The 12,290-nt window shown below is 52.1% G+C and overlaps 1 long non-coding RNA gene across 3 annotated transcripts; it reads right to left on the reverse strand.

Moving 5' to 3' along the window:
• Positions 1-60: 60 nt before the first annotated feature.
• Positions 61-12,135, reverse strand: LOC103018257 (uncharacterized). 3 transcript variants are annotated; one of them, XR_009009377.1, is made up of 7 exons: positions 11,910-12,135; positions 10,580-10,703; positions 10,260-10,337; positions 7,033-9,486; positions 6,574-6,853; positions 6,036-6,304; positions 61-5,157 (listed from the first exon to the last, which is right to left on the reverse strand). It is a non-coding gene; the product is annotated as an uncharacterized LOC103018257 (long non-coding RNA). The 3 variants fall into 3 exon arrangements; XR_009009376.1 differs by having other exon boundaries at positions 6,574-6,860; XR_450071.2 differs by lacking the exon at positions 6,574-6,853 and having other exon boundaries at positions 11,910-12,134.
• Between the last annotated feature and the right edge of the window lie 155 nt (positions 12,136-12,290).

The raw sequence follows: 12,290 nt of genomic DNA on the forward strand, positions 1-12,290 counted from the left end.
AGGCAGGCCAGGCGGCGATCGTTCTCGCTGCCTTTCAGCTTATTTCAAGACCCCTCCCCTTCTGCACCTTCGGTGTTCCAGTCTGCCCACCCCCTATCTTCCCCACCCAAAGGCCTGGGACTGATGCAAAGTCAGCCCCTAAGAAGACATTTTGTTTTGGTGAAGTTTGAACCCTCGAAAAGCCAGCTGACCGTGGGGTGGGGGGTGGAAATCGCTGTGCTGGGCATGCGCAGTTTCGGTTCCAGCCGCAACTGAGTGATACATGCTGGAGGGTGGGATGAGGGGTTTATTACACATGCTTGTGACCGTTATGCTCTTCTTGAGTGGGTTGCTGTTAAAATTACTAGTGCTCCCTGACCATTGGCCTTGGTGGGTTTTTTTTTTTTCTCTTTGTTTTTTTTCCATACACCTCCTCTCCCTTAGTAGGTTGGAAGAAGCTAGGTGGAGCAGGCAGCAGTCCCCAGATGTGCAGCCTGCAGTGCCTCTAGGCAGTACACCAGGGCAGTGGAGAAGGAGCTAGGACTTAGACTCCCGTAATCTCATCGGCAATCTCCTTCTCTGACTGGCAGCACATGCTTTCAGTTTTACCTGAAGATAGAGTACCCTCCTCCTGGCCCCATCTTCCTCCTACATAGACTCCCTGGAACTTACTTACATTTTCTGACCCTTCCTGCTTCCTGCTTCCTTGGAGAGCCCTGTGCCCCACGTCACTCTGTCCATCTACCAGCAGCCTCTTGGGCAGCAGTGTACCTGACTCAGGGCCTGACGCCAGGTCAGTTCTGCCAAACTGACTATAGGGACTCTTGGACTCTAGCCTATATGCACAGACCCTCCAGGTCCTTACTATCTTCAGCTCCCAGCACGCCCCACCCCCCACCGAATTCCTCGATGCACCCTTCTCTGTCATCATAATGGCCAATATCCACTCAGCAGCTTATCCTGTCTGACACCAACTAAGATCCTTACACTCATCCTCCCATTTACTCCCTTTCATTTATTCCTCATGACAACTACTCTTTTCTGGGTGGGGTTGGGGAGTGGAAAGGTAGCGCCTCACGGTCCAGGTCTGTCCCATTGTAACAACCAATGACTCATCCTGACGTGCAGCAACAAAGACCCAATGCAGCCAAAAAAAAAAAAAAAAAAAAAAGACTCATCCTGGGAGTACAGAAGTTTCCACCTCCTTTCAGGCAGCATTTACAGAGATGCACACACATATTAAACATGAATGGAGGGAAATTCACTACTGCTATGGACAAAAAAATAGATGAATCATTAGAACTTTGCTGGCTCACTTGGGAGAGGAGGGGCAGGGCATGTCATGCTTGGTAAGAAAGAATGGCAACAGCTGGGTCATCTTACAGCTCAGCCCTTTCTACAGGCTATCATGCGAATCTTATATCTATTCTGAGATGACAGTAAAAGGTCTCAGTTTTTCCCCCCTAATGGGTCTTGGCTGCTATAAGGGAGCTTTGTCCCTCTTCTGGGAAATTTCCTTGAGACAAACTCCCATAGGAAACCATAGATGAGGCATTTATTACTCTTTGGGCTCCTATTGTCTTACTTTAGGTTTACAGTACTGCTACAGGTGCCCCAAAGAAATCTAGATAAATTCTTGTGATCAGCTCCACTGCCCTAGAAAAGTCTCCTAGCCCTTCTGTTAAAACAAGGCAAAAATGAGACATTATTATGACAGGGGGACAGAAATACCCTCTATCAAGGTAGTCTCCTTTAAAAGAAAAGTCACGGCTGTGCAAGTCAAGCCCAAGTCCTGACAGACATCTATAGAACGCTCCACCCGGCAACAGCAGGTCATATTCTTCTCAAATATACATGCTCCAGGACAGACCATATGCTAGACCGTAAAACAAGTCTCAATACACTTAAAAGGGTTGAAATTATACAAAGTATGTTCTCAGATCACAGTGGAATGAAATTAGCAATCAATAAAAGAAGGAAATTTGGGAAATTCACAAATATGTGGAAATTAAACAACACCCTCTTAAATAACTAATGGGTCATAGAAGAAAACACATGGGGAATTAGAAACTACTTGGAGATTAATGAAAACACAGCATACCAAAACTTGTGAGATACAGCCAAAGCAGTGCTTAGAGGGCAATTTATAGTTGTATATTCTTATATTTAAAAGAAAAAAAAAGTCTCGATTCAGTAACCTAATCTTCCAGCTTAAGAAACTAGATAAAAGAGCAAACTAAACCCAAAGCAAGCAGAAGGAAGACTAGAATAGATTAGAGCAAATCAACTCACCTACAAGTTAGTTCTTTAGAAGATCAACAAAATTGCCAAACCGTTAGCAAGACTGACCAACTCAAGCCCAGGTCAGCCAAAGGGTGTGAACCTTGCAGCTCCAGCTGGAAAGCAATGTTGCTGTGGTTGCTGAGTCAAGGAGTCCCCAAATGTGAGATAGATAATGTCAGGACCCTGCCGCCTAATAGAGGGCTTTGGATGGCAATGTTCTCAGCTAACTGTGGAAACAAATCGTGGCTGATCAAACTATCTAGATCACTTATGCAGATGCCCATGCTAAAGGCCCATTCTCTGATGAGACTGACATGAATCAAGCTGTTGTTCGAGCCTGCGATGCCCAGATTGTCTCCATTTCTGCCTGGACCCATCATGATACCAGATATGGCAACACGTCCACCAACACAGAGTGGGCACAAAGTGAAGGACTCCATGCTGCTGATGCAGAGGCCACCACTCCATGCCAGATTTGTTATCCCGGTCAAATGTTCATCTGTTTGTCCTGTGAAGAGGAGGCTACAGTGTATGTGGCATTGCCCCTGCCCACTCCTGAGAGATTGAATGCATGGGACCTTTGACTCCTTCCTGGGGCTATAGATGGTGTCTCACACTTTTTCAGGTTACAGTGGTACTGTTTCAGGCCAGTCAGCCAACTTTGGTCACACCATTGTGGTTCTTGAGACTAATCTGTGTAATGATTTCGGCTTTCTGGACCAACTGAAGTCTAACAATGGTGCACCTTTCATCTCAGGCCACTCAACAATGGGCTGATAGTCTAGGTATTTGGTGGTCCTTCTATCCTCACTGTCATCCACAGCATGTGGTACTGTTGAGCATTGAAATAGCTCCTCAAAAATTAACTCAAAGAGATTTCTGGCTCTCCCTCCTGGTCCACACACCTTAGTACAGCAGTTCAGTAACTGAAAGTGGCTGTCCCCAGGATGGGACCATCTCATCTAGGCGTGTCCTTCATAATGATCGAGATGAGAGAGGTGGGGTTTATATAGACCAGTTTTGAAAATTTAGGGTTCCATGTTCACCATTCCTGGACATAATGCTTCTCTCTTTCCCTTAACAGCAACCCCAGGTCAGCCTGATTGGTGCAACTCCGGGTGATAGCCCAGTCAGAAAGGGGCCTAGGGGAGTCTCAACCACCTGGATTCTCTTATTTGACTGACACGGTCCTAGATCATGAGAATACCTGGAGCGCTTGGCACGCACACCTCTCTCTTTGAGTCCCCCATCAGCGGTCTACACGTAGAGTGGGGGACATAGTGGGCTCCTGTATGTTTTATAAAAATGTCCTTGTCCTTCTTGCACCTGACCCTTCCAGATGAAAAGTGTAAGTAGGAGGTGATTGGAAAAAAGGTGAAGTTCTAACTACTAGAATAGAACACATCGATTTTGTGACAGTGGAGGGAGAATAACAACGTTGGCACTTGGGGAGGGGACACCTCAGACCCTGGGAGAAATGCGGGAAAGAAAGACACTTATAGTCTTTGTCTTTCCAAACCACTTGGAGCCTTCTTCACTGAGGACAACATCTTGGTCCAACTTGCCCAAACTATTTCAAGTGACTTAAATTTAACTGACTGCTGAGTCTGCCATGCTCCACTAGACAGTTCTGACCTTGATTTGATTGCCATTTTGCTTAACCTTACCAAGAGATTGGAAGCAGCAAGGGGTAGCCTCAGCTCCTGTACCTCCTACATAAAATACCTGTCAACAACATCACCTCCAGATACAGATCCCAGGCCCAATCCTGTAGCTATCACCACTCAGTCATGCCGTGGAGTAGATGAATGGCATCTGGCTGGTGGCATGGACAAACAGAACTAACTGCCCTTAGCCAAGCCCTCCAAAAACAAGGACTAGACTTAATTATCTGGATTGAGCTGGAAGCCCTAAGGCCTACGGACTTGAAGGGAGGCACTGTCAACCTGGGCCCCCCCTAGCTGATGTAAGTCCCACTTGGGGGCGCCATGTTTTTTCCCAGAAGCAACACTAGTACCCTTGAGACTGTATGATTGATGTGGAAGTCACACATTAACTTGTCTCTCTCCAGAAAACAGAGTGACTTGAAATTTATCCTTGACTTTAGCCTACTTGCAAACTAACACATGAGCCTGCCACAGGTTCATGCATGCTGGCAGAAGACAGGAGACTCCTGGGTCAGAGAAAAAGGACCTTCTTACTCATGGCTGGAAGCATTAATCCAGGTACAGCAGATATATTGATTGCACAGACTGCAGTCTGCAAGGAAGAAGTACAGGAGAAATCTATCATCCATAGCAACCTTGGTCAGTGAATTGAGGCTCTCCTGAATGCCTTCTGGGCCAAGGTGGAAAGGTTGATGCAGAGAACTAAGGAGCGAGCCACCCGGCTTTCTAAGGTAGATATGATGCTTTATGGATTTGTTCCTCTGGGAGGCATGGTTGAGGTCCGTACTGCAAGCTGGCTTCATCCTGCTGCTTGTAGTTCTGTTGGTAGTAGCTTTAATTAAATGCTGTATGACACAAGTTGAACAGATTTGGTCCTAGCCTCTGTCGATCAGATTTGCCAACAGAGTGGTGAACTCATGGGAAAATTCGCCCAAAGCCAAGACAGTGTAGAAATGAGGGGTGGATATTACTGTAAGACAATTCTCCAGAGATCTCTTGAGTTTCTGCGCATTTTGCAAGCGAGGCAACTGACTGCCTTTGTCCTGGACTCTCTTCTCAAGGATGTTGGTACAGTGAATAGCCATGGACGATCGAGACAGAATCTCCCTCCAGTGCAAAGGGCAGTCATTAGAAAAGACTTGCGTTCTTAAGTTTAGCGTCCTCTCCCATACCACAGTCCACTGTGTGCAGGCGTCTATCTAGGTCATTGGTGCCACCCCCACGGGACCTGGGGACAAGAGGACTGATGTTAATAGGCTGATGATCATGCTATTTACTGTGCCATGAATAATGGTCCTTTTTCTCTGACCCAGGAATCTCCTGTCTTCTGCCAGCATGCACGAACCTGTGGCAGGCTCACTTGTGTTTGCAAGTAAGGTAAAACCTCAGACCCTGGACTTCCCTGGTGGCGCAGTGGTTAAGAATCCACCTGCTAATGCAGGGGATACAGGTTCAAGCCCTGGTCCAGGAAGATCCCACATGCCGCGGAGCAACTAAGCCCACGCACCACAACTACTGAGCCTGTGCTCTAGAGCCGCAAGCCACAACTACTGAGCCCGTATGCCTCAACTACTGAAGCCTATGTGCCTAGAGCCTGTGCTCCGCAACAAAGAGAAGCCACTGCAATGAGAAGCCCGCGCACCGCAACGAAGAGTAGCCCCCGCTCCCCGCAACTGAGAAAGCCCACGCGCAGCAACAAAGATCCAACACAGCCAAAATAAATAAATTAAAAAAAAAAAGACTCCACACTCCTAATGCAGGGGGCCTGGGTTCGATCCCTGATCGGGGAACTAGATCCCACATGCATGTCACAACTAAGAGTTCCCATGCTGCAACTAAGGAGCCCACAAGCCACAACTAAGGAGCCTGCCTGCTGCAACTAAGACCCGGCGCAACCAAATAAATAAAATAAAATAAATATATAAAAAATTAAACAAAAAACCTCAGACCCATCATAGTCCTTGACAAGGGAGCAGGCACATAGAAGGTCTCAGAAGTGCTGGTGGGAAAGCCCATTCAGACCAGTAACGGTGGGTAGACTAGCTGTTTGGGAAGTGTGGGACCCTTGCCTACCCTCATGTGAGCCAGCCCAACATCTGTCCCTACCTGTGGCACAGTGGATGTGGCAGTAGTTAGGCCTGTCCCTGAGTAACAGCACACCCCACGGCAGCATATTCACACACAGCTCAGTTACAGGTCCCCCTTGACTGCCTTATCTGGTGGGTCAGGTTCACATGGCAACGAGTGGCCTATGCTGTGTAGCCGAGGCTCTGAAAATCGTTACTGGCATTATTTTATCATCACGGCAACAGGCCTCCAAAAGGGGTCGACTTTTCTTCTTGTCTTTCACTGCAATGTGAATTGACCTGACGTTTCTGGGAAACAAGAAAGGACTAGATGTTACAGTAGCAAAAATAATAACACTCAACTTTTGGTGTATTTTTTCTTGGGGCCGGGCACTATACTAAAAGCTTGAATTATCTCCTTTAATCCTCAGGACAAGTCTGTGAGTTATGTCTCCCAATGTGCAGATGGAGAAGCTGAAGCCTGGACATGTTAAGAGATTTAGTCACAGTCACCCTGCTGGGATGTGGCAGGGCTGTGACCCCATCTGGTCAGCGCACGTCCAGAGCTGGATTCTCACCAGTGGACTTTTCCTGGGTTCAGAAGGTGGAGATGAGGGGCAGGGCTGAAGATCCTCTCTGACTCATCAAGCATGAACATTGGTTCATTGCGTTTTCCAATCCCATCTCTCAGTGCCCTTCATCACAGTAGGGGCACGTCAGAGGGGCTCAGTGACAGTCACTTTCAGTAAAGTGTCTTTGGAGAGAAATGCTTCAGGGCAGAATGGTCCCCTCCAGGCTTCTGAAACTTCCATCATCTTTAGAACCTACAATCCTTGGAGCCAGTTCTTTCTTTAGAGCCTAGAAGCTTCCCAAAGACATTCAGAACTCAGAGAGGTGACACAGAGCCTGGCGCACGGTCAGCCCTCTTTCAATGGTATTCTCCCCCTCCCCCCAAGCAGCCAGCTCCCACCCACAGCCCACTGTGGACCCCAGACCCAGATAATGATGAAAAGAGCTAACGTATACTGAGGACTTACCGTGTGCCCAGCATCCAACAAAAGGCTTCATGAATGTCAGCTCCTTTGCTTCCTTGTCTAAAAATGAGGAAAGGAGGCCTAGAGGAGATGAAGAATTTCCCCAATGCACACAGCTGGTGCAGGAAGATCGAATGCCAGAAAACCACCACCGTGTTATGCTGCCTCCTGAAATGAAACTTCCCTTACGCAGGCTGCTGCTGCCTCGTCCAGCCAGTTCCCCTAAGGAGGCATTGGGAGCCCTGGGTTTGAGTTCTGGCTCTGCCGTTAACCAGCCATGCAACCTAGGCCAAGTCCCTTGCCATCTCTGGGCCTCAAGAACCCCTCTGCACAAAGGAACCCTTCCCTAACATTTAAGCAGTCTGATCATTCCCCGGGGCTGGGGTCCCAGGGTTCTTCCTTGCCACATTCCAGCAAAGCCCCTCATTGCCCTCCTATCTTTAGGACATTTATTTTTTTTATTTTATTTATTTTATTTATTTATTTTTGGCTGTGTTGGGTCTTCGTTTCTGTGCGAGGGCTTTCTCTAGTTGCGGCGAGCGGGGGCCACTCTTCATCGTGGTGCGCGGGCCTCTCACTATCGCGGCCCCTCCTGTTGCGGGGCACAGGCTCCAGACGCGCAGGCTCAGTAGTTGTGGCTCACGGGCCTAGTCGCTCCACGGCATGTGGGATCTTCCCAGACCAGGGCTCGAACCCCTGTCCCCTGCATTGGCAGGCAGATTCTCAACCACTGCGCCACCAGGGAAGCCCTCTTTAGGACATTTGTGGGACCCCTCTTATTCCTCCCTTCCAGGAGCACTGTGTAGGTTTTGAATCAGGCCGGCTTAAGTTCAATCCCCACATCTTACTCACCAGATGATGCAAGTCTAATTGTTTCGTCTTTCAGAGTTCCGTGGTCTCAGTCCATTCAGTCAGTCAACAAACTTCAGCACCCTCTGCGTGCCAGGCCCTGTACTAGGGTCTGGAGGCAAGGTTGTACCTCCCTGGGAGGGCGGTGAGACGCACCGTAAGTAACCAAGCTCACGAAGAAGAATGTTTCAGGATGTGCTGAAGACCAGCAGGAGACAAAGCGGGGATGTGACCCAAAGGGCCGGGGGCGGCTGTTTTAGAGAAATGCCTTCTGGAGGCAGGACCCCAAGACATGAAGGATCAGGCCACGCCGAGGACTCTGCAGGCCCAGGTGAGCAGACGGAAGCTGCTGGACGGTTTTGTTTTGTTGTTGTTGTTGTTTTTTATTTTTTAATTAATGGTTGGAGGTTTTTAAATTAATGGTTGGAGGTTTTTTAAGCGGAGAAGGATCATGGTTGGAATTAGGTTTTTAAAAATTAATTAATTAATTAATTAGGTTGTGCTGGCTCGTAGTTGCAGCAGGCGGGCTCCTTGGTTGTGGCATGTGAACCCTTACTTGCGGCATGCATGTGGGATCTAGTTTCCTGACCAGGGATCGAACCCGGGCCCCCTGCATTGGGAGTGCGGAGTCTTAACCACTGCGCCACCAGAGAAGTCCCTGGAATTAAGGGGGGAGGTTTGTTTGTTTGTTTTTATTTATTTTTGGCTGCATTGGGTCTTTGTTGCTGCACGCGGGCTTTCTCTAGTTGCAGCGAGCGGGGGCTACTCCTTGTTGCGCTGCGCAGGCTTCTCATTGCAGTAGCTTCTCTTGCTGTGGAGCACGGGCTCTAGGCGCGCAGGCTTCAGTAGTTGTGGCTCGCGGGCTCTGAAGCGCGGGCGCTGAAGCGCAGGCTCAGTAGTTGTGGCGCACAGGCTTAGTTACTCTGCGGCATGTGGGATCTTCCCGGACCAGGGATCAAACCCATGTCCCCTGCATTGGCAGGTGGATTCTTAACCACTGAGCCACCAGGGAAGCCCTGGAATTAGGTTTTAAGAGGTGACTCTGGCACCAGGTGGAGGAGGGACAGGACCAGGCAGAAATGGCAGTGCGGAGACCCGTTAGGCAACAGAAGTGATCTGGACTGACCACAGAGGTCATGGTCTCCTTGGACTTGCAGGAGAACTTACATCTAGGAGGCATGCTGGTCGATTCTAGGAAGATGGGGTGGCTGGGTGTGGTGACACAGGAGATGCGGAGAGAAACGGTGGACAGGCCATGGACACTACCTGTGCTGGACTGTCGCAGTAGCCCTGCGGATCCACTCTGCATCCTTGTCCGCCCTGCCTCATGCCCCGAGGCTCACCTTGCCTGCTCTGTTCCCTCCCCAGCCTCCCTGCCCTCGGGCTTCCTTTGGGGTTCGGCCCCTGGGGGGCCCAGCTGGACAGGAGGAGACTGGGTAATATTTATTTCCGCAGCTCCCTCCCCGCAGGCTGCAAGAGGACAGGTTCCACTGGATTGTGCTGAAGGCCGCAGCTCCCCAGGGCAGCGCCCCTTCCAGCTCCAGCTCCTGTGGCTCCGGACTTAGGTGAATGTTCATCACCCACGTGAGGGTGCCCACTGCTGGGTTCCTGATGAGAGGAAGGAGTTTGGTAATGACAGTAGGTAAACTTGCAGAGCACTCACTACGTGCCAAGCACTGGGCTTCGTGCTTGCCCTCACGGCTCCCGGTGGCTCAGTCCCCTCAACAGTCCCCGAACAAGGGCTGCCTTCCCCCCGTCCTACTCTCAGCAGCATTAGACACCCTTGGCCATGCCCTCCTCCCAAAACGCTCGCTCCTCTTGGCTCTTCCTGCATCACACTCCTGGTTTTCCTCTCTCCGCTCCCTCCAGCTGCTCCTTTTAAGTCACTTCTGACTCTGCCTCCTCTTTCTGATCTGGGAGTGGTGACTTCCCTGGTTCGCCTTGGGCCCTCTTCTCTCCCCAGCCGAGCCCACCCTTTCCCATGGCCATAAATGCCCCTGTATGCTGAGGACCCCAAGTCTGTGTCTCCAGGGCAGACATTCTGTTTGAGCTCCAGACCCCTGGATTGAGATGTCTCCACGTGGATGACACAAGCATCTCAAACTCGGCAAGCTGCAAACAGAGCCCCACACTCTCCCCCAGGTCTCCCTCTCTTCTGCCGCCTTCCTCACCCACCCAGGGGCTCAGGCCAGACACCTGGGAGCCATTCACACCACCCGCCTCTTGCGTACCCTCCACTTCACCTAGTCTCTAGATTCCACCCCCCAAACACATCTCCACCGCGTCCAAGCTGAGTCCTCTCTCCTGGGATGATGGCATCAGCACCCCCTCTTGCTCTGATACAGCCCCGTGGCAATAAAAATAAAACTCAGATTCCTCACCGTGGCCTCCCGCCTCCGCCTCCGGATGCTCTCTCTCCGCCTCCCCACCCCGTTGCTCCGCTGGCCTTCTCTCAGCTCCTAGAAGAAATGAATCTCTTTCCTACCCTTCACCCCGCATGCCCCTGTGTAAATTGTCTCCTCAACACAGGCCCCTTGACTCCTCGGGCCTCCTACAGGCTTCCCCCCGCCTGGCTGTTAACTCCTGCTCCTCCTCCAGCTCCTGGTTTAAAAGCCCCTTTGTCAGAGGGGCTTCCTGGACCTCCAGGTCCCACCACCTCTCTTGTTCCCAGCTCCTTAGTCTTCTCTGTTCCAGCACTGACCTCTGTCCCAGCCTCAGCCACGTATGAATTGATTTGTCATATGTCTGTCTCCTCCAGTACAGAAGCTCCGGCAGGGCAGAGATTGGTTCTACTTGTTAGCAGGAGCACGCGGGAGGTTCCTAGTCTGTTGAATGAATAGATCCCCATTTTACAGGTGAGAAAACTGAGACTCAGAGAGATTAGGACTCTAACCCTGGTCTGTTTATGCTGTGTTCCAAGGGCCAGGTTCAGATGAGTATGGGGGAAAAATGACTAGAAAATGCTCAGCCCTACACGTGGCAAGTGGTGAGCACTCAGTACTATTCCCTGCCTCAGTGTGGGACCAGAGCCCCGAGGGAGTGTGCGGGCAGCCCTTACACACCCTCCCAGCCCCCCTGGGGACATGGGGTTGCCCCCATCCTACCTCTGCAATACCTGTCTATGTGAACAGGGCCTGAGCCCACTGAGCAATTCGGGCAGTGGTCCACCAAAGAGTCTCCCCAAATGAGCCCACCCTCAAAGTGAAAACCATGAGTTCCTTGCACAGGTGTGCCTGGAGGCAAGTCCCTGAACCCCCTTTCCCTCAGTCAGACTGCAGCCTCCGTTCCCCTCGGAGAGAGAGTGTCACCCTGACTTGGCTGTGTCCCACTCTGAATGTACCCTGGTTACACCCACCCCCTGCTGAGTTCTGTGAGTCAGAGACTGAATCCTGGGGTCTCCTGGCTAGGTCCCCGGGATATGGCCTGGGGCCCAGGGCACTGCAGTCCTCAAGGGCCTCCCTTCCAGACTAGCGGACAGGCCTGGCTCCTCTCCAGCCCTGACCAAACTCAAGGCCCCCCCCCCAGCCCCTGCCAACCCCTGCCCTGGGGCCCTGCTGTGCCCCTCCCCAGCCCTGGGGCCCTCAAGCATCACCCCCCTCCTGCCGGCTGTTAGCCTGGGAAGGGGGCCAGGCCCTGAGCTCAGACCTTGGCGATTCCAGAGTGTCTGAGGCCCAGAGCCAGCCCCGCCAGCCCGGCCAGACAAGGCGAAGGGGCGGGGGCAGGGTGGGCACCAGGAAGCCATTTAGAGGGGGGTTGGCAGGGAACCTGGATTTCAAGCTTTGTTCTATCTGCTCCTTTTCTGGACCCCGCGGGCTTCTTCCTGGGACCCCGCTGGGGCCCTGGCTAAGGGGTGCCCCCACCTCGAGTCCTCTCCTCCACGGGGAGTGGACCAGTACTAATAAGAAGTGACTTCGGGGTGGTGAGACCCCCCACATGTGCAAGGGAGGCTGCACCAGGGCTGAGAGGCGTGGGTTCCAGCCCCACCTGCTCCCACCATCCGCGCGACCCTGGGGCAAGGCCCATCTTCCTACCCCAGCCTCGGTTTCCCACTTTGATGCTGCCGGGCGGAGGTGGGCGCGGGCCTTCCAGCCCCGCCCGGAGGAATCCGGCGGGGCGGCCAGCGGTCCCAGGTGAGGGCTCTCTGGAGCGGGCCCAGCGCGGCGGCGGCGGGTTCCAGCGGGGCGGGCATCTGGGGCGGGGACCGCCCCCCAGCCTCCACCCGCCCGCACACCCTCGCTCCCCCAGGCGGCAGCGACGACGCTTTAAACAGAAAAAAACTGTCTCCCTGGCTCCGGGCCAGCATCCCAGCCCCCCTCGCCGCCGCCGCGCCGCGCTCCAGCCAGGGAAAACAACTGCTCACTTCTCCCTGAGTCCGCCCCGCGCGCTCCCTGCTTCCCGGCGGCCGCGGGAGC

The sequence above is a fragment of the Balaenoptera acutorostrata genome, chromosome 9 (genome assembly GCF_949987535.1).
Source record: "Balaenoptera acutorostrata chromosome 9, mBalAcu1.1, whole genome shotgun sequence".
NCBI lineage: Eukaryota > Metazoa > Chordata > Mammalia > Artiodactyla > Balaenopteridae > Balaenoptera > Balaenoptera acutorostrata.